This window comes from Balaenoptera ricei, chromosome 9 (genome assembly GCF_028023285.1).
Source record: "Balaenoptera ricei isolate mBalRic1 chromosome 9, mBalRic1.hap2, whole genome shotgun sequence".
Lineage (NCBI taxonomy): Eukaryota > Metazoa > Chordata > Mammalia > Artiodactyla > Balaenopteridae > Balaenoptera > Balaenoptera ricei.
In genome coordinates this window covers 61,939,172-61,964,415 of record NC_082647.1, presented here as the reverse complement: position 1 = coordinate 61,964,415, position 25,244 = coordinate 61,939,172, and the positions used below count along the sequence as shown (strand labels likewise).

The window sequence follows — 25,244 nt, the reverse complement described above, 5'->3', positions numbered from 1 at the left end:
ACTCATACCTCTGGGCTTTCCTTCAAGGTAGGAAAGAGTTCCCACTTTCATCCCCCACCCTATGATCTCACCTCCTCAGCTGTACTCTCTGTGATGCTCAGGAGTGTCATGAGTAATTTACATTGTAAGAGGACCACTTGGCAGCAGCGTATCAAGAATCGATTCTCCAGGAACAAGGGAGGAAGTAAAGAGGCTGTTAAAGTGGCTTTTCTAGGAGAGACATGCTAGTAGTGGCTTCAACGAGGGTGTAGCAGAAGTGGGAGAGACGGGAAGAGTTGGGTTTAGGATTGATTTTTGGATTGCAGTTGATTGCTGCAATTCATCATTGCTGATGAATTGGATTTGGTAAGTGAAAAAGGATCAGTTGACATTTTTACTTTAAACACAAATTTTAGTTTGTTACTATGTTTAATTATATTCTATTTTTAATCCAGATTACTTTCTCCCTCTTGCAGTTATGTAACGTTTTGGATAATTAAACTTTCAGAGTTCTAGGGGTGCCTGAGCACCGTCCGCACACCACTCTTCAGTCTGTGCTGTGACTCTGATTTATCATCTATGCCAATCCCAAGCTTAATGTTTAGCCCTGGTCCTCCAGAATCACTGCAAATTGTGATGATGTCGACCCACTTTCTGCTGTTGGAACTCAGTGGTCACAGGTCTCTTGGGAAAAGCAGGATTTCTTAACCTTAGCACTCTTGACATTTTGGGCTACATAATTCTTTGTCACTGGGGGACTGTCCTGTACATTGTAAGATGTTTAGTAGCATCCCTAGTCTCTACCCTGTTGTGACGATCCAAAATGTCTCCAGACGTTGACAGCTACCCTTCGGATGGTAAAATTGCCCTAAGTTGAAGACCACTCTGGCTGGAAGGAAGACTTAGAGTGTACATTTTTCGTTGCCTAGTAGGAGTGTTCCTTGAGGAGACCCTGTCTTCCTTTCTTTCAAGGGGCTTTGGGCCCATGAGCTGGCTTAAGTCTGGCAGTTGGTTGAGGGTCCACAATTCTTTATTGCTGAATCAGGTATGACTTCTTTTCGCCACACTACTCATACTAATCAAGTTGGACATTAGTAGGGTGATCACGTATTTCAGTTCTAGGGACATCACGATCAACTATCGAAAGTCAAAGGTCTCCATGGGTCAGACTCTTCTGTTGACTTTCAGCTCTGCTGCCCATTGTGGTAACCATATCTTCCTTGTCTTCTGTGATTAAATGCTACCAATTGGCTCCTGCCAGGCCAGGATCTCATTCTCCCCATTGAATTCAGAGACCCCAGTTTGATGGCAGCATTTCCCCCTCTCATCTCTAACCTTTAGAGAACAGCCGCCGTAGCGCTCTTTATGGAAGCTGGGCTTCCTTCCCCAATGCATTTCTCAAAGCATTAGTGTAAGGTATATCCGCTGGACCATTCTGGGAGACATAGTTAGAGGTATCTGAACAAGTATTGCATAATAAATCCACTTAAGCATGTCATTTTTCCAAAGCCTTTGGATCTCTTCATCAGTATACCAAGAAGCTTATGAAACTTCAAGTTCATTTAGTGTAAAGTACCTTTAACTCCAGGTTTAGGGCCATTTGCAGCCCCTTGAGCTAACACACTGATTTCAGAATCTCTGCTTTGTGCACTTAAATGAACTAATTTCAGAGGGTCCAACAATATATTTCTTCTTCCCTGGTCCAATACAATTTAAGATCCATTCCCTTGCACATTACTGAGGTTCTGTCAATGTTTACTGACAAAATATTGCAATTCTCGAGGTGTGTATTGACCTCCTGTGAGTCACACTTCATAGCTTACCTCCTGGGGCTTGCTGAGACTTGAGGATCAGTAGAATTTAGGGGTTCAAGGTCCCCAGCTTCATGGGAATCTGCTCCCATATTCCTATCGCAAATTTTAATTCGTATTCCTTCTCAATCTGTGTCCTAACCTTAACATAAGAAACCCTGCAAAGTTGAGAATTCAACTTGTGTTGTAATTCAGCCACTCAAAGGATTAAATTCATGTTTGGTTTTCAGAAATCTTGGTCTTGTGGTCCAGGATATCCTTATCTTTCAGGACAGTTATAAATCCTTAAGCTCATCAGTTTCTTCCCCCCCCCCCCCCCACATTCTTTAGTGCACTTAGAAGCACTCATTCACTCCCAAACTTTTTTATTTTCACTAAAATCGTCCTTGATAGCAGTTAGTTCACTCAAATCCTTGCCTTCTGTTGACACTTGATTACAGATGTCTCCAGGTGATACTTCAACTAAATCTTCTGCATGTCATAAACTACCACTGTCTCCTTTAGTCTTGTCTCTTTAACTGTATCAGGAAATCAGCTCCAGATAACCCAAAGCTAATTTAGACAACCATCCCTAAGTTTCTGTTCCCTGGAATCACTTTTAGTTTCAATTTCTATATCAGTCAGGGTTCAATCAGGGGAAAAAAACCACTGTGAATAATATGGAATATGGGATTTATTATAGGATTTAGACCTTACACAATTGTGGGAGGAGATAGAGAAGTCTCTGGAAAGCTGGTGCCTCTCTGTCTAGTGGAGGCCTGAGGACACTGAAGTCAGTAGGTCCAGGAGTTGAGAAGAAAAGCTGAACGTGAAGCAGGGGAGACTGGGGACAAATTGGGATTACATCTCTCTCTCAGTGCCTCCAACTTAATGTCGCAGGTGACCTTCCCCTAGTACCTGATCCAGGACGTGGAGAGGACAGAAGAGGAGACTTGGAGGGAGCTGGAGAAGCTCTGGGCCCAGCTGCTGCCCTGCTCCAAGAAGGTGAACCAACAAGTCAAACTGTAACAACGTAAGTGAACTGCCGCAGGGCACCCTGTACTGACCTTTAGACTTTAATGGCTGCCGCTTTGCTTTGGAGAGTGAAATCTCCTGCAAATTTCTTACGTCAAAATGTAACCCACAGGAATTCTTGGAAATAAAGCTCCAATTTAGCTAAATTAACAAAGTAGAAAGTCACCATAGAAGGGGTTGAATTTGGAATTGATTTTGGAAATAGAGCTAACGGCAGTTGTCGATGGATTGGATTTTTCAGATGAGTGATAGATGAGTACTTGCACATTTTTTTGTTTGGACAATTTTCTTTAACTTGAAATTTTGATTCCTTTTTTTGAGTAAAACAGGCTCTTTACTCTTGATAAGGTTATTTCTTTTTTTTGACTTTTTATTTATTTTTACTGAAGTATAGTTGATGTACAATATTAAGTAACAGGAATACGGCATAGTAAATCACAAGGATTACTTTTCTTGCACCTGTAGTGGAAACTTTAGCAGTAGACATTTAATTGCTCCAGGTATGTCAAATAGATGCATCATTTTTTTGGCAATGTCAATGCTCTCATTTTTAAAACAGATTATGCTCTCATTTTAAATTATGCTCTCATTTTTAGTCCAGATTATGTTCTCTCTCTTGTAATTATATAATGGTTTTGATAATTCACCTTTCATAGCTCTAGGAGTGCTTGAATACTGCCCCAGTGGGTACTGCCATTATCCTCACGTCACTCTTCAGGGCATTATGGTTTCCTTATTAATTCAAGATTAATGATTGGTCCATAGCTTCAAGAATTGGACCCACCTTCTGCTTGTTGAAGCTCTTTCCTCCAGTGACAGCCAGGTCACCCTCTTTTCCTGATTTCCTTCTTGTCTTCTCAGCCTTTTTTGCCTGCCCTTCCTTTGGTTGTTTCTCTAGTGTGGCATCCCCAGGGTCCTGCCTTTTATTTTTCTCTCTTTTGCTCTCCAAGAAAGATAAATTTCACTATATCAGGAGATGGTACCACTTACTCTGGTGGCTTGCAATCTACATAACAGCACCTGCTATTTGTAGAGCAGCTATTATATGCCATGTGAGTTACTAATATATATAGTCTTTAATTTTAAAAAACCCTGCAGTCTTTTTTTTTTTTTTTTTTTTTTTTTTTTTTTTTTTTTTAAATTTATTTTTATTATTTATTTCTGGCTGTGTTGGGTCTTCGTTTCTGTGCGAGGGCTTTCTCCAGTTGCGGCAAGCGGGGGCCACTCTTCATCGCGGTGCGTGGGCCTCTCACTATCGCGGCCTCTCTTGTTGCGGAGCACAGGCTCCAGACGCGCAGGCTCAGTAGTTGTGGCTCACGGGCCCAGTTGCTCCGCGGCATGTGGGATCTTCCCGGACCAGGGCTCGAACCCGTGTCCCCTGCATTGGCAGGCAGATTCTCAACTACTGCACCACCAGGGAAGCCCACCCTGCAGTCTTTTGTAAGAAACCCTTGTTGTGGGTATTAATTATCCCAATTTTCCCAATGAGGAAACTAAGGCTCAGTAAAGTTCAGGATTTTGCTCAAGCCAGTTAGTAAGTGGATTTGAACCAAGGTCTGTCTGACTTGTAAGCTATTGTCATAACAACTACGATTTACTGCTGCCTAAAGATCCAGCTCAGATCTCCTAATGATCAGACTTTAATATCCAGTGGCATGCAGGAGAGACAGTACCCGAATGTACCCTATCATTTCAAACTTAATACATATAAATCCATTCAATCTCACCAACCATTCCACCAATTCCAACCCCCAACCCCATCCAAAAAGTATGCACCTCCTCTGGTATTCCTTATTCTTTTCGAGGTAACAGTCTCCAAAAGTTTCTGAATCTTGAGACATCTTGGGCCCTCCATCTCCTGCACTGCCCGTACCTGTTTACTTACCAAGTCCCCCAATGTTGGGGTCAGAGGTATCTCTGCATCACTGTGGCTCCAATGTCATTTTCCACTTCCTTCCTGAACTCTTGCCACTGTTCTTCCCATTTCACAATTGGCTCTCTATACTGCTGCCAAAATTATCTTCTGAAAAAAAAATCAATCTGGTCCTGTCAGTTTGCTTTAAAACTTTTGACTCCATTTTGCCTGCAAAATAAATATGAATCTCCTTGGTATGCTGCCCAAGGCCCTTGATGACTGGCCTGGCCTGTCTTGCAGTCAGCTATTTTTCACACATATACAAGTGATTACTTTTCAGATGGATTATAGATGCCATATAGATGCAGAAAATATAAACATTTCCAAAGTCGACTGAATTCATTTTGACTTTTTATCATTTTGACTATTTTCTCAATCAATGGATACTTTAAAAAGCACAACTCTTATCAGGTGGAGATGCATTTTTATATTTGGTAGGAAAGGTATTCTCATATTATAAATATCGGGAAACCAACTAGATTAGATTCTCATGAAATATGTCTTCCAGGTTTCAGAGTTTATTTCAAGAAACTTTCTCAGCCAAAGTTAGTAGAAGGATACGGACTCTAAGTTCAGGGGTGTACTTGGACTGATAAATTTGGTTTTCTGTGTATATTGGGGGGAGTAGAAGGGGGAAATTGTAAGGTAGGATGGTGGAGGTAGGATGGTGTAGGAATACAAGCCCTAAGGCCTATAAAAAGCTGGGAATGATTTTATCTTCATTCTCAATAATTCAAATAAAAATTTTAAATGCCCCTAGCTTTTTTAAATGACTCCAAAAGGGGAATAAAGGCAGAGTTGGGAAAGGACATGATTTAGTAATATAAGGATGTCATACTGTGAAACTCTGTCTTCTATTACAGTCTGTGATAAAAAGGAGGATGAAAACTATTTTCCATTCTAATGAAGCTGTGGTTCTTCAGCACCATCCCCAAGACACTGTCTCGTGTGGTCAGTCTCCCACTGGTGAAGCAGTGTGTGGAGAGAGTGGGCTGTGGGTTCAGACAGGTTTGAGTTCCAGTCCTAGGCATTCTCTCTGACCTTAAACAAATCAAAGCTCTGAGACTCTCTTTTTTGTTCTTCAAATGGGAATAAAATACACATTTCAAAGTAATGGTGAGGTTTCTATGAAGTAAGGTTGATCTGCAGGGAATTTATACAGGTTCATTTGCTTTCCCCAGTGCCATGCTTCCAGATATCTTCTATATGTTTAGTGCTTCAATCTCTGGGTGTCCTTGGAGCTGATTCAGTCCACTTGGTGGACAGATATGGAAACTCAAGAAGTCTTATAGGTTGTCTGCAGCTGTATGACCAGGATCCTACCCAGTGTTTCTTCCCCTTCATTGATTTTATTCCAAGTGATGAAGAAACCAGATGACAGTGAAATAATATGGAGATAGAAAATTGGCTTGGAGGTAGCAAATGTTCAAGAGCCTACTTAATGTCAGTGCTGTGCCGGGAGTTGGTGGACAAAGCAACCCATTTACCTGAGGTGCTCACAGCCTGGCAGCAGTGACACAGACGTAACCCAAGATCTACAGGACAGATTAGACTGGAGTAACCATAAGTGAAGTGCCAAATGCTGCAGACCCGGAGGAAGGAGGGATGCATTCTGCTTGGGGACAAAGTAGAATGGCATCTAGAGTCTGGGGCACTGTGTGTGTACGTGTGGGGAGGGCAGTCTACCAGCTCGCCATTCATTAATGCAACACAAATCTGTGGAGCAACAAATCTGTGCCAGCTAACCACTGCATGCTGCTACCAGATATGAGAATAGGAGGAGAGGGAACCTACCGATAATGTACAGTCACGGAGTGGGGACAGGAATAAGATGCAGGGGAATGTAACAATGCTAGGCAATAATTTTCTCTAAAAGAGATGTGAACAGAAGCAGAAGCAGCATTATGTACAGTGCAGCAAGCAAGGCAACCTCTGAATGGCTGGGAGGGGCTTGTTATTCTCTGCGGAAACCCCTTTTACTTGGTCACACTTCTTTTCTGACAGCCGGGTGCATAAATACAGCTTTACCCCTCACCCTCTCCCTTTTCTCTGCTCCTTGCTTCTATTCTATACATGGCTCCCTCCTACCCATCCCCCTTTTCCTCTGGAGTGCTGGTCTGAGGTAGCATCTGTCTAGCGCAGCAGGGGCTCCACCCCTTTGAAGCCCTGCTGGAACCCTGCAGGAGTTGGGTAACTTGCAGTCTGAACTAATGTATCCAGCCAAGCAGAATGCAGAGGAGCCTGGGGCGGGGGGGGGGCGGGGGGGGGGAACAGAGAGCAGGCTGAGAACAGCTGAGGGCTGCCCGCAGCCCCCGTGGTGCAAGTCCGCATCTACTTCTGCATCACAACTCTCTGTACAGTTTTGAGTTATCTATAATCAGAGAGTAAGTCAGTGGTGTTCAAGCTTGGTTGGTCATCAGAATCTCCAAGGGAGCTTTTAAAAGATGCAATCATCCAGGCCACACAGAGACCCATAGAAGTGGAATTCTTTCTTGGAGATCCAGTGTGAGAACATTTTACAAAGCTGTACAGGGGTTACTTATGATGTGCATTTAGAGCTGAGAATCATAGGACTTAATTCAATTTTCTATAGACTTCTCATGAAAAGTTATTTTTGTGAGCTACCATTAGGGGAAGCTGACAAACCAGCTCCTTTCACATATGGAAGAGTGAAGCGCAAAGATTGTAAATGGCTAAGAAAATTGAAATTTCAAAAAATAAGAACTTTAAATAGTTTTTAATATTTCCTGTCTTAAGTTTGTTGCAGACTTATGGGAGTAGTTGGGAAGTCTTCTGCTTAGGTTCTCCAGTCTGGAAGGGTTTGCAGGCTATCCTGGCCCAGGTGTAAGATGTCTTTTTTTACAAAAATAATTGTGGTGGCGCCTGGATGTCAAATATTAACTTTCGTCCCACAATGATAATAACAATGGCTGACATTGTTTTTTGGCCATGCCATGCAGCTTGTGGGATCTCAGTTCCCTGACTGGGGATTGAACCCAGGCCATGGCAGTGGAAGCCCAGAATCCTAACCACTAGGCCACCAGGGAGCTCCGTAATGGCTGACATTTTAAAAGCTCCTACTGTGTGCCAGATGCTCTGCTAGATCTCACTAATTCTCTGATTACTTCTAAACCCACAGCAGTCCCGGAAAGTTGTTAGATGGCTTCCACCTGACAGGTGAAGGAACTGAGATTTAATGTCACCCAGCTTGTAAGTGATAAAGCCAGGATTCTAAAATGTATATCTCTGATTCCAGAGTCCAGAATCTCAAATTGAGAGCTTATGAGAGAACAAAGCTGGGTGGAGAGGGCAGACCAAACAGGAGGCAAAACCCAGAATGCTTGTGTATGTAGATCAAATATGGCTGGTACTAAGGAGGCTGGAGCAGGGGACATGATGACCGAGACAAGATACGGTTGTACTTGGCAATTTACCTGTTCTTGGTTAAGACTCCTCTCCCTTTAGCAGGAACAGTTTGCCTGGAGGTGAACCTTGACCTGTGCTCCAGTGAGTACAGTCAGGTGAGGAGGAGTTGACCCTGACGGTATAGCATTCCACTGAGATGCCAGTGATCTACCACTTGAGGGAGGGGGTGGATGGACTTTCTTACTTTCCTTGGTCCACCAGAAGAGCTCTCAAAAATACTCTTGGAGCTCCTGAGCTTGCTAAATGTCAACCTTTCCTTCATTAGATTTTTCGTGAGCACCTCCATATGCCAGGAAGTTTGCTAAGCATTGGATTGTGCCAGTGGTTCCAGGAGGAAAAGGGTGCTGGGAGATGGCAGAGGAAAAGTGTACTTTGGGGGTATAGGGTGTTCTGTGTGAAGGAAGGTGGAGATTGGCTCTAGGCATGTTCCGTGGGGGCTGGATAGGTAGCTGAGCTATGTAATCAGCTCCCTGTCTAAAGAGTGTGCAAAAGAGCACCTGACGGCAGTTGGGCATTGGGCAGACACATAATCGTAGGGATATACTTGCAATCTGGAAGTATAAGCCTAGGGGGCTGGTTAGCTCAAGTTCAGTTAGGTTGAATGTAGCTGAAGAACTGGCTAAAATGAAGGCCATAGTCATGTTTTCCTGGGGCCTCTGAGACTGGGAATGGTGGAACATACCTGTATCAGTTTCTCTAGAGAAACAGAACCAATAGGAGATTGTGTGTAATTATATGTAAAGAGATTTATTTTTAAGGAACTGGCTCATGCAATTGTGTGGGGGATGACAAGTCTGAAATCAGTGGGGTAGACTAACATGCTGGAAACTCAGGTAGGACCTCTATCTTGAGTCTTGAGGAAGAATTCTTCTCCAGAAACCTGTTTTTGCTTCTAAGGCCTTCAGCTAATAGGCTGAGGCCCACCCACATTGCCAAGGGTAATCTGCTTTACTTAAAGTCAACTGATTGTAGAAATTAATCACACCTACAAAATTCTTTCAGTCAACCTCCAGACTAATGTTTGATCAAACTGGCTGTCATGGCTTAGCCAAGTTGACAAATAAAATTTAACCATCACAGCATACTTAGGCTGCCTGCAGGTAGGAGTCAAGGGGTGCTGTTGAGACGAGACTCATTATGGATGTAGTGTCATGGTAGCCCTATGAACTGGATTTGCAGCCATACATGGACAGCAGTGGTCTTTTTAGGGTGGCAGGGAGGACTAGAGGCCTGCTTTTGCTTCCCAGCTGTATAAACTTTCCCTAGAGAAGCCCTCTAGGCTCTTCCCATTTCAGGACTTCCCCCAGATAGATGCCAGTAGGGCTGCCAAGGAAAAGCATTCTTCTGCTGCCTGAACTGGGCCTGTTGCTGCCAAGTTTTCAGATTGGAGTTTTTCCTGGGCTGGGCAGTTTACTAGATGGGATTTCTGCTAGGCCTATTTGAATGCTGGGAATATAGCAAAGGGTGAAATTAAACTACCTGAAGGCCCTCAAATGGCCCAAATCACAATCAGTCAGTCTCAACCTGATCCCACAGGAACTTCTGGAGCATAAATTATACCCATAGAGTTCGTCCAGCCTTGAGGAAAAGAAGCAGGGCACCCCTACTTCTACTTCAGTCAGTCATTGTCTTCAAGGCTTCCTGGAAGAAATATAAACCTCCAGCCACTTCCTGTACTCTGCACACGTGAGGTGGCTCTGGTGCCCAAGGTCAAGCCTCTGGAGAAGGTCACAGGTGCCTGCCGTTAGCAGCAAAGCCCTCCGAAGCTGGGGGATTAGATCACGGAGTTGCTAGAAGAGATCCAAATGGGATTTTAATGGGGCACTAAGAGTTTCCATACACTAAATAAATGGTTATTATTACTATTTCTGGGTCTGCCTTAGTTGCTAGTAGTCTGCATGAGGCGGTCAGGGGAGCCTATTTTAAAGTTTCTGCTTTAAGGACTTAAAGCCAGCTTTGATCATTGATAATACTTAGCAAATGTCCAGAACTGTGGAGAGTCTGAGATGTTTTCCCCCTACTTGCAAACTAACAAGTTAGCCAGACAGTTTCATGGATGTGGGCAGAAGATATGAGACCCCTGGATCAGAGACAAAGGATTTAATTACAGTAATAACAGTAGCCAAGCATCAGCATTTTCTTGCAGTGGTTCCCTAAACCCAGACTCCTACAGGACAGTGAAGAGGGCTAGGTGACAACTGCATGGGCAGTGAGTGGGTTGTGTTACAGAGAAGAGCCCTGAGCTTAGAGAACCCGAATCTTTTATAATGGGAAGTAAGAAAAACCTCCCTTTGCTCTAGAGGGGGAAACTGTCTTCATTTCTCAACTGTTCACTATACAAACATTCTTGAAAAGATGGCTTGGTTCAAAGGCAGTCAGTGCCTCTGCTTGTAAGACCTGCAGAAACATGAAGGACATTTGGATAACCATCTCCAACAGCAGTAGGTGCAGAGGCAGGGAGACCTTTGGTATCTGCATTCTTCCTTTCTGGTTCTGAAAAGTATTTTTGGAGAAAATCCTTTTCCTGATGCACATGTGTGGGCTGTTTTTGTTTTACCTCTGTTGACCTTGATCATTTTCAGCAACTCTCAAAATCTTTTAATTTTTTTTTTCCTTATTTTCCTTTGTGGTTATTCCAAATATTATCACTTCATGATATTATGACAGGAAACTTACCTGACCTCTTTTGATTTCCATATCTGAAAACTAAGTAAGGTGGTCTAAATAGGCTCTAAGGATCTTTCCAGACATAGGGTTTGAAGCCTTAAAGATATATGAGATATTTGGGAGCATGGTAATTTTAGTAACAGGGAAAGAAAAAAAGACATTAATACCTACAAGAACAACTTAATTTCATTTAAAGTCATAATGTTGTACAATGGATCTGTTATTTGTGTTATAGATGAAGAAATTGAGACTCAGAGAAGTGACTTGTTCAAGGTCACAGAGCTACCAAGAGTGTTGCCAGGATTTGAAGCCAAATCCATTTGAATCCAGAGTCTGCTTCTTCCAGTCACCACATTCTGATTCTATAATGGGAGACTGTCCAATACAAGATGGTGTCCTGGTGATGCTGAAGAACTAGTGGCTTCACGAGGCGGAAGACTGTTTCCATCCTCCCTTCTTATTACAGGACATTATGGAAGCCTAAATTGTATTATAATTCAGGTGGCTTTACTCCAGTTTCCTTATTGAAGTCTACCTAAGGAGCCAGACTTGTTTTAATTGAATTATTGAAAATATAGTATCCTGACCTATTTATCAATATACAAGCCCTAGACTAATCTCCTTTTCACCCCCCACTGTCACCCACACTATATACATACATGCTTACGCTGTTACAAGACCAAATTTATTGTTCAGTCCATAGACACCGTTGTTCTCAAAGTCTACATCCTTGGAATGCCCCTGCCTTTTAAAAGTTACTTAGCGTGAATAAGTGCTGAAAGTTGGAAAAGTACTTAAAGAAACATAAATCTAGTTGACTCTCAACTTTTTAAGTATGAGAATTTTTTTTAAACGTCAGAAAATTGCAGCTCCACATGATAATAGCTATACATTTTTGTGTTCCATTGATTGAAAAATACATGAATAAAAGTAGTATGAATTCGGTAAAACTTTGAAATGAGTTTTTTATTTTCTTCATCTCAACAGCATCTGTATCCATCTGAAAAATAATCACTCATATATGTGTGAGAAATAGCTAACTTCTAGGGAGGCTGGGCCAATTGGTAAGGGCCTTAGGGACATAACAAGAAGATTTGAAATTTATTCTGTAGGCAAAATGGAGTCAAAGAGGTTTCAAAGCAAGGTGGCAGAATTCAATTGATTGTTTTTTCTGGAAGATAATTTTATCAGCAGTGCAGAGAGCCAAATGGCATAGGAAAGACTAGTAGCAGAAGGTCAGTTAGGAGATAGGAGATGTTAGGAGTATCAGTGATGCACAGGTGCTCTGGCCCCAGCACCGGAGGACTTGGTGACCAGCTACGTGTGGGGCGTGCCAGAGAGGGCATGGCTAAGAATATTTCTAAATTTGGAAACTGTGTTAGAGGGTGAGACCATGAGTGAAATACGGAATATCAGAAGACAAGGCTTTTATTAAATTATTTGTTTTGGGGGATGGAGTTGGAATAGGGGAGGATATAGATAATATTGAGTTAGATTTTATATATACATATATAATCTCTGTGCTTGTATATGTACATACACACATAAACATATATACATACATAAAACATATATAAAAGTGAAGTGTGGGCTACAACCAGATGATGTCCATTAGGCCGCTAGACATATGGGTCTAAACTGAGGCAATATAACTTGAACTTCAGGTAACAGGCAACCATCTCCAATGATGGAACAAGTAGAGACCTAGGGAAAGCTTGGTTTTATTCTCAGTGTAAGGGTTTATTCTTGACCTCTCTTGGGAAGAGAACAAAACTTCTAGTCAGTCCTCATCTTGGCCCTTGTTGAAAGAGTTGAAATTTCTGGGGATTCTGTATATTATACCAAGTGCAATTTCCCCCAGGTGATTTGACTTCAAGGGCTACAGGAGGGGTAATTTTAGTTCCAGTGTTTAGTTTGGATTCTCTTGAAGCAGAGACTGAGACAAGAATTCTAGTTTAAGCAGGTTATTTGGGAATTTCAGGAAACACTGATATGAACAGGAGAAGTAAAATAGGGGAGGAAAAGCAACTATAACATAATATTAAGTGATCTGCTATAGTGGGAGACTAGAGCTTAATCCCACAAGGACCTTCTTGGAAATTATGCAGATACATGCCCAAGGGATGAGACAGCTGGGCTATTTATCTGCCAACTTCAAGAGTTACTGGTTGAGGGTTACTCCTAGGGATGTTAATTCCTTTGCATTTTTCACCTGCCAGAAGCTTAGGTAAGAAGCCTATTGTATTTCTGAAAAAAGCCCCCCAGGCAACAAGAGGCAGATACTGGCAGTTGGAAGGCATCTGGAGCCCACCTAAAGGTCTGAGAGATATGAGAGAGCACTGACTGTGTCTGCTATCCCCTGTCCCAAGGGAAGAGATCATACACACAGGCAGCAGGAAGATACCCCTAGACCTCTAAGAGCTTGACCATTAAAATCAACAGGAAATGTAGAAACAATACAATCTTAATTGAACAGGAAGGGAAAATATCACTGTAGCCCAACTGATTGGGCTAATGTGTTTACAGGAAGCTGGAATAGTCAACAGGGAAATACCAGGCTGGAAAAGATGCAAGATGTGTGGGAGCTGCATTGCTCTGGACCCTGAGTGCCCTTATTAGCAAAATCAGTTGTCCAGTGACTTCTATCATCTCAGTGGTTTAGATCAAGGAGGGCAAACTTTCTTTGAAAGGCCATATCATATTTTAGGCTTTGTGGACCATACGGTCTCTGCCACAGCTACTCATCTCTACCATTGTCTTGCAAAATGGGCATGGCTGTGTTCCAGCAAAGCTCTATTTAGGAACACAAATTCGAATTTCATATAATTTTGATTTGTAACAAAATATTAATTTTCTTGTTATTTTATAACCATTTAAAAATGTAAAACTAAATATTTAATCTGTACTTCATATAAAAACAAGTGGCGGAGGGGGGTCAGATTTGGCTTATGGGCCAAATACTAATACTACTACTAATAATAATTCACTGACCCCTGCTGTAGAAATGAAGGCAGATGAATACCTCCATCTGTGATACGTTGAAGCCCTTGGTCATTTTTTTTTTTAATTTTTGAATTTTATTTAATTTTTTTTTATACAGCAGGTTCTTATTAGTCATCAATTTTATACACATCAGTGTATACATGTCAATCCCAATCGCCCAATTCATCACACCCCCACCCCCACCCCACTGCTGCTTTCCCCCCTTGGTGTCCATGCGTTTGTTCTCTACATCTGTGTCTCAATTTCTGCCCTTCAAACCAGTTCATCTGTACCATTTTTCTAGGTTCCACATATATGCGTTAATATACGATATTTGTTTTTCTCTTTCTGACTTACTTCACTCGGTATGACAGTCTCTGGATCCATCCACGTCTCAACAAGTGACCAATTTCGTTCCTTTTTATGGCTGAGTAATATTCCATTGTATATATGTACCAAATCTTCTTTATCCATTCGTCTGTCAATGGGCATGTAGGTTGCTTCCATTACCTGGCTATTGTAAATAATGCTACAGTGAACATTGGGGTGCATGTGTGTTTTTGAATTATGGTTTTCTCAGGGTATATGCCCAGTAGTGGGATTGCTGGATCATATGGTAATTCTATTTTTAGTTTTTTAAGGAACCTCCATCTTGTTCTCCATAGTGGCTGTATCAATTTACATTCCCACCAACAGTGCAAGAGAGTTCCCTTTTCTCCACACCCTCTCCAGCATTTGTTGTTTGTAGATTTTCTGATGATGCCCATTCTAACTGGTGTGAGGTGATACCTCATTGTAGTTTTGATTTGCATTTCTCTGATAATTAGTGATGTTGAGCATCTTTTCATGTGCTTCTTGGCCATCTGTATGTCTTCTTTGGAGAAATGTCTATTTAGGTCTTCTGCCCATTTTTGGATTGGGTTCTTTGTTTTTTTAATATTGAGCTGCATGAGCTGTTTATATATTTTGGAGATTAATCCTTTGTCCGTTGATTTATTTGCATATATTTTCTCCCATGCTGAGGGTTGTCTTTTTGTCTTGTTTATGGTTTCCTTTGCTGTGCAAAAGCTTTGAAGTTTCATTAGGTCCCATTTGTTTATTTTTGTTTTTATTTCCATTACTCTAGGAGGTGGATCAAAAAAGATCTTGCTGTGGTTTATGTCAAAGAGTGTTCTTCCTATGTTTTCCTCGAAGAGTTTTATAGTGTCCAGTCTTAGACATTTAGGTCTCTAATCCATTTTGGGTTTATTTTTGTGTATTGTGTTAGGGAGTGTTCTAATTTCATTCTTTTACATGTACCTGTCCGGTTTTCCCAGCACCACTTCTTGAAGAGACTGTCTTTTCTCCATTGTATATCCTTGCCTCCTTTGTCATAGATTAGTTGACCATAGGTGCGTGGGTTTATCTCTGGGCTTTCTATCTTGTTCCATTGATCTATGTTTCTGTTTTTGTGCCAGTACCATATTGTCTTGATTACTGTAGCTTTGTAGTATAGTCTGAAGTCAGGGAGTCTGATTCCTCCAGCTCCGTTTTTTTCCCCTTAAGACTGCTTTGGCTATTCGGGGTCTTTTGTGTCTCCATACAAATTTTAAGATTTTTTGTTCTAGTTCCCTAAAAAATGCCATTGGTAATTTGATAGGGATTGCATTGACTCTGTAGATTGCTTTGGGTAGTATAGTCATTTTCACAATATTGATTCTTCCAATCCAAGAACATGGTATATCTCTCCATATGTTGGTATCATCTTTAATTGCGTTCATCAGTGTCTTACAGTTTTCTGCATACAGGTCTTTTGTCTCCCTACGTAGGTTTATTCCTAGGTATTTTATTCGTTTTGTTGCAGTGGTAAATGGGAGTGTTTCCTTAATTTCTCTTTCTGATCTTTCATTGTTAGTGTATAGGAATGCAAGAGATTTCTGTGCATTAATTTTGTATCCTGCAACTTTACCAAATTCATTGATTAGCTCTAGTAGTTTTCTGGTGGCATCTTTAGGATTGTCTATGCATAGTGTCATATCATCTGCAAACAGTGACAGTTTAACTTCTTCTTTTCCAATTTGTATTCCTTTTATTTCTTTTTCTTCTCTGATTGCCATGGCTAAAACTTCCAAAACTATGTTGAATAATAGTGGTGAGAGTGGACATCCTTGTCTTGTTCCTGATCTTAGAGGAAATGCTTTCAGTGTTTCGCCATTGAGAATGATGTTTGCTGTGGGTTTGTCATATATGGCCTTTATTATGTTGAGGTAGGTTCCCTCTATGCCCACTTTCTGGCGAGTTTTTATCATAAATGGGTGTTAAATTTTGTCAAAAGCTTTTTCTGCATCTACTGAGATGATCATACGGTTTTTCTTCTTCAATTTGTTAATATGGTTTATCACATTGATTAATTTGCATATATTGAAGAATTCTTGCATCCCTGGGATAAATCCCACTTGATCATGGTTTATGATCCTTTTAATGTGTTGTTGGATACTGTTTGCTAGTATTTTGTTGAGGATTTTTGCATCTATATTCATCAGTGATATTGGTCTGTAATTTTCTTTTTTTGTAGTGTCTTTGTCTGGTTTTGGTATCAGGGTGATGGTGGTCTCATAGAATGAGTTTGGGAGTGTTCCTTCCTCTGCAATTTTTTGGAAGAGTTTGAGAAGGATGGGTGTTAGCTCTTCTCTAAATGTTTGATAGAACTCACCTGTGAAGCCATCTGGTCCTGGACTTTGGTTTGTTGGAAGATTTTTTTTTTTTTTAATAAATTTATTTATTTATTTATTTTTGGCTGTGTTGGGTCTTCGTTTCTGTGCGAGGGCTTTCTCTAGTTGTGGCGAGTGGGGGCCACTCTTCATCGCGGTGCGCGGGCCTCTCACTGTCGCGGCCTCTCTTGTTGCGGAGCACAGGCTCCAGACGTGCAGGCTCAGTAGTTGTGGCTCACGGGCCCGGTTGCTCCGTGGCATGTGGGATCTTCCCAGACCAGGGCTCGAACCCGTGTCCCCTGCATTGGCAGGCAGATTCTCAACCACTGCGCCATCAGGGAAACCCTGTTGGAAGATTATTAATCACAGTTTCAATTTCATTACTTGTGATGGGTCTGTTCATATTTTCTATTTCTTCCTGGTTCAGTTTTGGAAGGCTATACCTTTCTAAGAATTTGTCCATTTCTTCCAGGTTGTCCATTTTTTTGGCATAGAGTTGCTTGTAGTAGTCTCTTAGGATGCTTTGTATTTCTGCGGTGTCTGTTGTAACTTCTCCTTTTTCATTTCTAATTTTAATGATTTGAGTCCTCTCCCTCTTTTTCTTGATGAGTCTGGCTAATGATTTATCAATTTTGTTTATCTTCTCAAAGAACCAGCTTTTCGTTTTATTGATCTTTTTTACTGTTTTCTTTGTTTCTATTTCATTTATTTCTGCTCTCATCTTTATGATTTCTTTCCTTCTGATAACTTTGGCTTTTGTTTGTTCTTCTTTCTCTAGTTCCTTTAGGCGTAAGATTAGATTGTTTATTTGAGATTTTTCTTGTTTCTTGAGGTAGGCTTGTATAGCTATAAACTTCCCTCTTAGAACTGCTTTTGCTGCATCCCATAAGTTTTGGATCGTCGTGTTTTCATTGTCATTTGTCTCTAGGTATTTTTTGATTTCCTCTTTGATTTCTTCAGTGAACTCTTGGTTATTTAGTAACGTATTGTTTAGCCACCATGTGTTTGTGTTTTTTACGTTTTTTTCCCTGTAATTGATTTCTAATCTCATAGCATTGTGGTCAGAAAAGATGCTTGATATGATTTCAATTTTCTTAAACTTACTGAGGCTTGATTTGTGACCCAAGATGTGATCTATCCTGGAGAATGTTCTGTGCGCACTTGATAAGAAAGTGTAATCTGCTGTTTTTGGATGGAATGTCCTATAAATATCAATTAAATCTATCTGGTCTATTGTGTCATGTAAAGCTTCTGTTTCCTTTTTTATTTTCATTTTGGATGGTCTGTTCGTTGGTGAAAGTGAGGTGTTAAAGTCCCCTACTGTGATGTGTTACTGTCAATTTCCCCTTTTATGGCTGTTTGTATTTGCCTTATGTATTGAGGTGCTCCTATATTGGGTGCATAAATATTTATAATTGTTATGTTTTCTTCTTGGATTGATCCCTTGATCATTATGTAATGTCCTTCTTTGTCTCTTGTAATAGTCTTTGTTTTAATGTCTATTTTGTCTCATATGAGAATTGCTACTCCAGCTTTCTTTTGATTTCCATTTGCATGGAATATCTTTTTCCATCCCCTCACTTTCAGTCTGTATGTGTCCCTAGGTCTGAAGTGGGTCTCCTGTAGACAGCATATAGATGGGTCTTGTTTTTGTATCCATTTAGCAAGCCAGTGTCTTTTGGTTGGAGCATCTAATCCATTCACGTTTAAGGTAATTATCAATATGTATGTTCCTATTACCATTTTCTTAATTGTTATGGGTTTGTTTTTGTAGGTCCTTTTCTTCTCTTGTGTTTCCCACTTAGAGAAGTTCCTTTAGCATTTGTTGTAGAGCTGGTTTAGTGATGCTGAATTCTCTTAGCTTTTGCTTGTCTGTAAAGCTTTTGATTACTCCATTGAATCTGAATGAGATCCTTGCCGGGTAGAGTAATCTTGGTTGTAGGTTCTTCCCTGTCATCACTTTAAGTATATCATGCCACTCCCTTCTGGCTTGTAGAGTTTCTGCTGAGAAATCAGCTGTTAACCTTATGGGAGTTCCCTTGTATGTTATTTGTCGTTTTTCCCTTGCCGCTTTCAATAATTTTTCTTTGTTTTTAATTTTTGCCAATTTGATTACTATGTGTCTTGGCATGTTTCTCCTTGGGTTTATCCTGTATGGGACTCTCTGCGCTTCCTGGACTTGGATGGCTATTTCCTTTGCCATGTTAAGGAAGTTTTCGACTATAATCTCTTCAAATATTTTCTCTGGTCCTTTCTCTCTCTCTTCTCCTTCTGGGACCCATATAATGCGAATGTTGTTGTGTTTAATGTTGTCCCAGAGGTCTCTTAGGCTGTCTTCATTTCTTTTCATTCTTTTTTCTTTATTCTGTTCTGCAGCGGTGAATTCCACTGTTCTGTCTTCCAGGTCACTTATCCGTTCTTCTGCCTCAGTTGTTCTGCTATTGATTCCATCTAGTGTAGTTTTCATTTCAATTATTGTATTGTTCATCTCTGTTTGTTCTTTAATTCTTCTAGGTCTTTGTTAAATATTTCTTGCATCTTCTCGATCTTTGCCTCCATTCTTTTTCCGAGGTCCTGGATCATCTTCACTATCATTATTCTGAATTCTTTTTCTGGAAGGTTGCTTATCTCTACTTCATTTAGTTGTTTTTCTGGGGTTTTATCTTGTTCCTTCATCTGGTACATAGCCCTCTGCCTTTTCATCTTGTCTGTCTTTCTGTGAATGTGGTTTTTGTTCCACAGGCTGCAGGATTGGAGTTCTTCTTGCTTCTGCTGTCTGCCCTCTGGTGGATGAGGCTATCAAGTTTCCTGATGGGAGGGACTGGTGGTGGGTAGAGCTGACTGGTGCTCTGGTGGGCAGAGCTCAGTAAAACTTTAATCCACTTGACTGCTGATGGGTGGGGCTGGGTTCCCTCCCTGTTGGTTGTTTGTCCCGAGGCAACCCAACACTGGAGCCTACCTGGGCTCTTTGATGGGGCTACTGGTGGACTGTGGGAGGGCTCACGCCAAGGAATACTTCCCGGAACTTGTGCTGCCAGTGTCCTTGTCCTCACGGTGAGCCACAGCCACCCCCCACCTCTGCAGGAGACCCTCCAACACTAGCAGGTAGGTCTGGTTCAGTCTCCCCTGGGTCACTGCTCCTTCCCCTGGGTCCCAATGCGCACACTACTTTGTGTATGCCCTCCAAGATTGGAGTCTCTGTTTCCCCCAGTCCTGTCGAAGTCCTGCAATCAAATCCCACTAGCCTTTAAAGTCTGATTCTCTAGGAATTCCTCTCCCCATTGCCGGACCCCCAGGTTGGGAAGCCTGACATGGGGCTCAGGACCTTCATTCCAGTGAGTGGACTTCTGTGGTATAAGTTTTCTCCAGTCTGTGAGTCACCCACCCAGCAGTTATGGGATTTGATTTTACTGTGATTGCGCCCCTCCTACCATCTCACTGTGGCTTCTCCTTTGTCTTTGGATGTGGGGTATCTTTTTTGGTGAATTCCAGTGTACTCCTGTCGATGATTGTCCAGCAGCTAGTTGTGATTCTGGTGTTCTCACAAGAGGGAGTGAGAGCATGTCCTTCTGCTCTGCCATCTTGGTTCAGGGCCCTCCTTTGATTTTTAAGCAAGAAAAATTTTTCCCTTTGTCATTTAAATATCCATTTCATTCAGTGGCCTTACTAGTGCCTGGCAAACAGTGTTCCTCACATAGTGTGTGTCACTGAATCCCAGACACTTTGTTGATAGCACTTTCTTAATCTTACCAAGAAGTTTTTTTGCTTTGTTTTTTCCCATTTTTGACATAGATTTTGTGACTTTTTTGTTGTTTACCCCCCCTTTTATTATGATATAATTCACATGTGGTCATATTTACCCTTTTAAAGTATACAATTCAGTGGATTTTAGTATATTCACAACATTGTGCCAACCTGCAAGAGATTCCATCACCATCTAATCCCAGAATATTTTCAATACCCCAAGAAGAAATCCCAGTACCATTAGTGGTCACTTCCCAGTACCTGCTTTTCCCAACCATAGCAGCTTTCTTTATGTCTCTATGGATTTACCTGGTCTTGACATTTCATATAAGTGAGATCATATAATATATGGTCTTCTATATCTGGCTTCTTTCATTTGGCATAATGTTTTCAATATTCATCTATGTTGTTGCATGAATCTATACCCTCTTTCCTTTTTATGGCTGAATCATATTCCATTGTATGGATATACCACAGTTTTTTAAGCTATACATTAGTTTATCTATGCATTAGTTGAATCATATTCCATTGTATGGATATACCACAATTTGTTTATCTATGCATTAGTAGTTATTTTCAGTTTTTTGACTAGTATGAATAGTGTTGCTATGAACATTCATGTACAAGTTATTGTGTAGACACATGTTTTCAATTCTCTTGGGTTTAATACCTAGAAGTGGAATTTCTAGGCCAAATGGTAACTCTCTGTAACTTTTTGAGAAACTGCCAAATCAACAGAAAGTTTTAAATGCACTATGTCATGACTGCCACCTGGCTGACAGTAATTGTAAAACACAGTCAGCTGTAAGAAGCATTCTGATTTTGGAGCGGTTATAACTGAAAAAAAAAAAGGTATGTCTTAAGATTGATAGAAAAGAATATAAAAATTTGACTTCAGTTGTCAATTGAGGGAAAAAGCAAAAAGCAATAGTAAATCTGGTGGGCATAAGTATTCTTGTCCACAGAAAGCAGGTATGAATTCTAATTATAAATTGATATTGGAAAACATGTTTATATATCAGAGTTAGTTTGATCATCATGAGTCTACTTATGGGTCATATCAACTCTAGTTCTGGAAAGATATGATTTTTGGATGTGTAAAGGTCCAAACTTCAAATCGTGATGTCTTCAAGAAATAATGTATTCCCTGAGGCTGTGTTTGGGTGGCTATCCAGCCAGCCTAGACTAGACCTCACCTCTCTACCAGCTGTGCCCTTTGAACTGTCTTCCACTTTGAGCAGTAAAGAGGGAACAATGAAGTGGAAACATGCATAGATTGTTCTTTCTAAAATTTTGGAGGTGAAGGCAGGTGGAGCCATAAGTGGTTTTGTCCCTAAACTGGCTGAATGCCAGCGGGTCCAGGAGGAATGGGGTCCTCCAAGATTAGTAGAGGATGGATTAAGTAGCACTAATGGAGCATTGATGGAAGAGTGATTGGCATTGGGGAGAGCAATGTTCTCCTCTGAAGAGTCAATGGAGCTTTAGTAGCTGAAGCAGTGATATTTAAATTTGGAGGTATAGCAGTAGAGAATCTGTCTGGACTCTGGTGTGCTTTCATAAGAGCATATTTAAACTGTCTTCTGAAACTGGAATAAAAAATTGAATGAATAGTGAAGATTAGGTGGTTGGTTATACCATCAGGATAGAAATTACCTTTCACGTCCAGGGTTGTGGTAATTAGTTCTGAAGGGGACAAAGTGGGAGAAATTCTGGAGTGAATGTGGCTGGGCGATTGCTGAAAAGAGGGTCATTGGATCCCAATGGCATTCAGGAGTCAAGACTGGAGCAGCAGAACTTTGGATGCCTGGAGATATCTTTGTAATGTAGGTACCTCACTTAATATTCTAGAAATAATTTTCCTAGTTACAGTGTGACAGGATCTGTTTGGAGGCAGGAGTATTGTTCCAATTACCATGGCTGCATAAAAACCACCTCACAATTTACTGGTTTAACATCTGCTTTGCTCACAAATATACAATATGTACAGTGCTCATGTTTGCTCTACTTGGTGTCAGCTGGGGCAGCTTGAAGGCTGGGAGCTGAAATCACGTGAAGGATCTCTTACTCACATGTCTGGCAGTTGATGCTAGGAAGACTCAAATAGCTGGGGGTGACTATAGCTGGGGGTCCTTGGTAGCTCTGTCTGTAAGTGCCTTCTACATGAAGGCTCTCCAGCACTGGCAATTTCATACTTCTTATATATCAGCTCCCAAGTCATGTGTCCAAGAAAGAAAGAGAGCCAGGTAGGAGCCAATCACCTTTTTTGACTTAGCTTCAAAATCCATGCAGTGTCACTGTGCCACATACTCTTTGTTGAGGTAGTTACACAGATCTGAAGGAGTGTCAGTGTTGCGTTGTAGGAAGAGCATGTGGGATAGATGTGGCATCTTTGGAAAGTATGTCCACCCTCTGGCCACAACAGTTGTATCACTCTCACATGAAAAATATTCTTTACTTCCTGAAAGACCCTCAACTATCAGCCCTTTATAGCATCAGGTCAAATCATGTAAATCCTGTCATATAAATGTGGTGCAGGTGAAGATGAGGCTTCTGTGTGCAGTTCCCTGTGTACAGCTCCTTGAATGCAATTCCTCTTTACCTAAAAAACCTGTGAACTGAAAAGACAAGTTCTCTGCTCCCCACACACCCAACACACAATAGTGAAATAGGCTTAGAAATGCTCTAAACTGCTTTTTAATAGGAGAAAATGGGAGAAACCCAAGGGTTGCCATTCCAAAGCAACTTTGAAATTTAGCTGGGCATATACTACCCATTTCTTGATTAGGATTCAGTCTTACTTCCTGGGAATGATTTACTGTGGCTCTTGGCTCTGCACTCTGGGTCTTGGTTTTGCCATCTGAGTCATCATTCCCTTTTCATAATAAATAGCCTATGCATGCAACAGAGTAATTTTCTAGCCTACTTCCAACACATAGTTATTTGTGGGTACAAAGGCCTCTTTTAATTTTGTAAATGTCCTCTGTCTCTTTTAGTTTAAGCTGTGTATTCACCAGTACAATTTCTTTAAAACTTTGTAGGTCTCCTCTGAATATTGTTTCCCTCCATTAGACAAAAACCACACCCACAAATCTCACTGAGATAAGCCCTTCTGTACTGGGCTTTTTGTAAGACTGTTATAGGACGATGCTCTTAAAATTCTTAGAAGTGCAGTGAGGAGAGGATCTTTGAGACACACCATTAAGATCCTTCCTTACGGGAACTTTGGTCTGTTTGAAACAGCACCTCAAACCTTTCTTAAGCCTTAAGGAAGGAATTTACAGTCACTCCCTTGGTCTCATCTTTAGATGATGTATTTCTGATAGGGTCCTGAATTTGATCTCTGTTGGGAAGCCATTTCTTAATTTTAGACTCATCTGTCATTTGGAGAGCTGAGAATGAGGAACATTCTGCCACTGTATAATAAAGGTCTCCTTTTCTCTAGCTTCCAATAACATTTGCCTCCCTTTTCTTTAAGCTGTCATCTGCAGCCTCATCTCTCTCTGTCTCTCTCTCTCTGTCTCTATCTCTCTCTCTCTGCCTCTCTCTGCCTCTCTCTTCCTCTTTTCCTCCTCCCTCCTTCTTCCACCCCAAGCTGCCTGGGGTTGAATATCCCATGTCCTCTTTTCTAGCTGTATGGACCTTTTCAATTCTTCAACCTCTTTAAGACTCTTTTTCCTAATGTGTAAAAATCAGGATCATGATATTATTGATCTCATGGAGTTGTGGTGAAGAGTAAATTAAAAAGTCCATGTTGAATTCTTAGAATGGTGCTTGGCGCATACAGTAAGCTCAGTTAAAGAACAGGCTGATGTGATGGTGACAGGGAGCTGAGCAGAGGTGGATCTAAGTTTAACTAGTCCTGAAGCTATGTCGTTTGGGGCACCCTCTTAAAAAAATACAAAATTGTTTGACATGTATAAGAAACAAAAAGATCAATGTGGCTTAAGTGTAGAAAGCAAAGATGCAGTGAAGTTAGAGAGGTAGTCTCTGGTGGGGCCACGCTGGACCCTACTGACCCTGCACAGACCCCTTTGTATGGATTTCAGTCTAAGTACAATGGTTAGTCTCTGGAAAATGTAAAACAATGTATTGGTATGATCTGATTCTTGTTTTAAAAATAGCACCATGGCAGCGTTCAGGAGAATGGATTCTACAGAAGAAAGAAAGGAGGCAGAAGGCTGTTGAGGTGGAGGTGGCACAGAGTAGAGAGTGGTGCTTTCAGTTAGGATGGCAGCCAAAGGAGAGAGAGAAGTAGAGGAATTTGCACTTATTTTTGAAACAGAGTCAAAAGGAGTTTTTAATGGACTTAATTTTAAGATAAGTGAAAAAAAAGCAAGAAGATTCTTAGATTTTTAGCTTGAGCCAAATTATGTGTTTAGATGTGCTCATACTTTTAATTAGGCTCTTCTTGATTTTAATCTAGATTATATTCTATATTAAGATTATGCATCCATTTTTATGATTAAGCTTTCATAGTCTTAAGAGTGCTAACTGATATCCTTGTGTATTTCCTCAATTTTCACAGAGCTCTTCAAACTCCCGTTCTCCAGGTCACTTCCACTTGCCAAATCTAAGGGTTAAATTTTATCACCTGTCCTCCATTACTGAAAGGGGGATGCAGCTGATTCATTCTCCTGCTTGTTGAAACACTTTTCCTATCAGCCTCCAGCTCACTACCCTCTCCTGATTCTCCCCTGGCATTCTGGCTGCTCTGGCTACTCTGTCTCCGTGGCTTTGCCTATTCCTTCTCTGCATGTTTCTCTGGTACTGGAGTCCCTGAGCTTTTGTCTTTGATTCTCTTTAGCTTTCCAGCACCATTCCCTTGGCAACGCCCCCCATCTGTATTGTGATGACCGATGACTTTCACATGTATATGATAATAATGGCACTTATCATGATTGCTGCCTGGCCCTTTGCTAGTTGCCGTATACATTGTCTCATGTAATCCATTCCTCAAACCCCAGGAGCAGTAAGTTCTGATTACTATTTTCAGATGTGGAAACTATGATACGGTAA

The 25,244-nt window shown here is 41.1% G+C and overlaps 1 protein-coding gene across 1 annotated transcript in view; it reads left to right on the top strand.

Moving 5' to 3' along the window:
- The window catches only part of ASNS (asparagine synthetase (glutamine-hydrolyzing)), a 138,380-nt gene that overhangs the window by 65,926 nt on the left and 47,210 nt on the right, over positions 1 to 25,244 (top strand). The window contains exon 3 of the mRNA XM_059932801.1: positions 2,670 to 2,802. The gene's annotated coding sequence lies outside the window, so the exon portion shown is untranslated. The remainder of the gene's footprint in view (positions 1 to 2,669; positions 2,803 to 25,244) is intronic.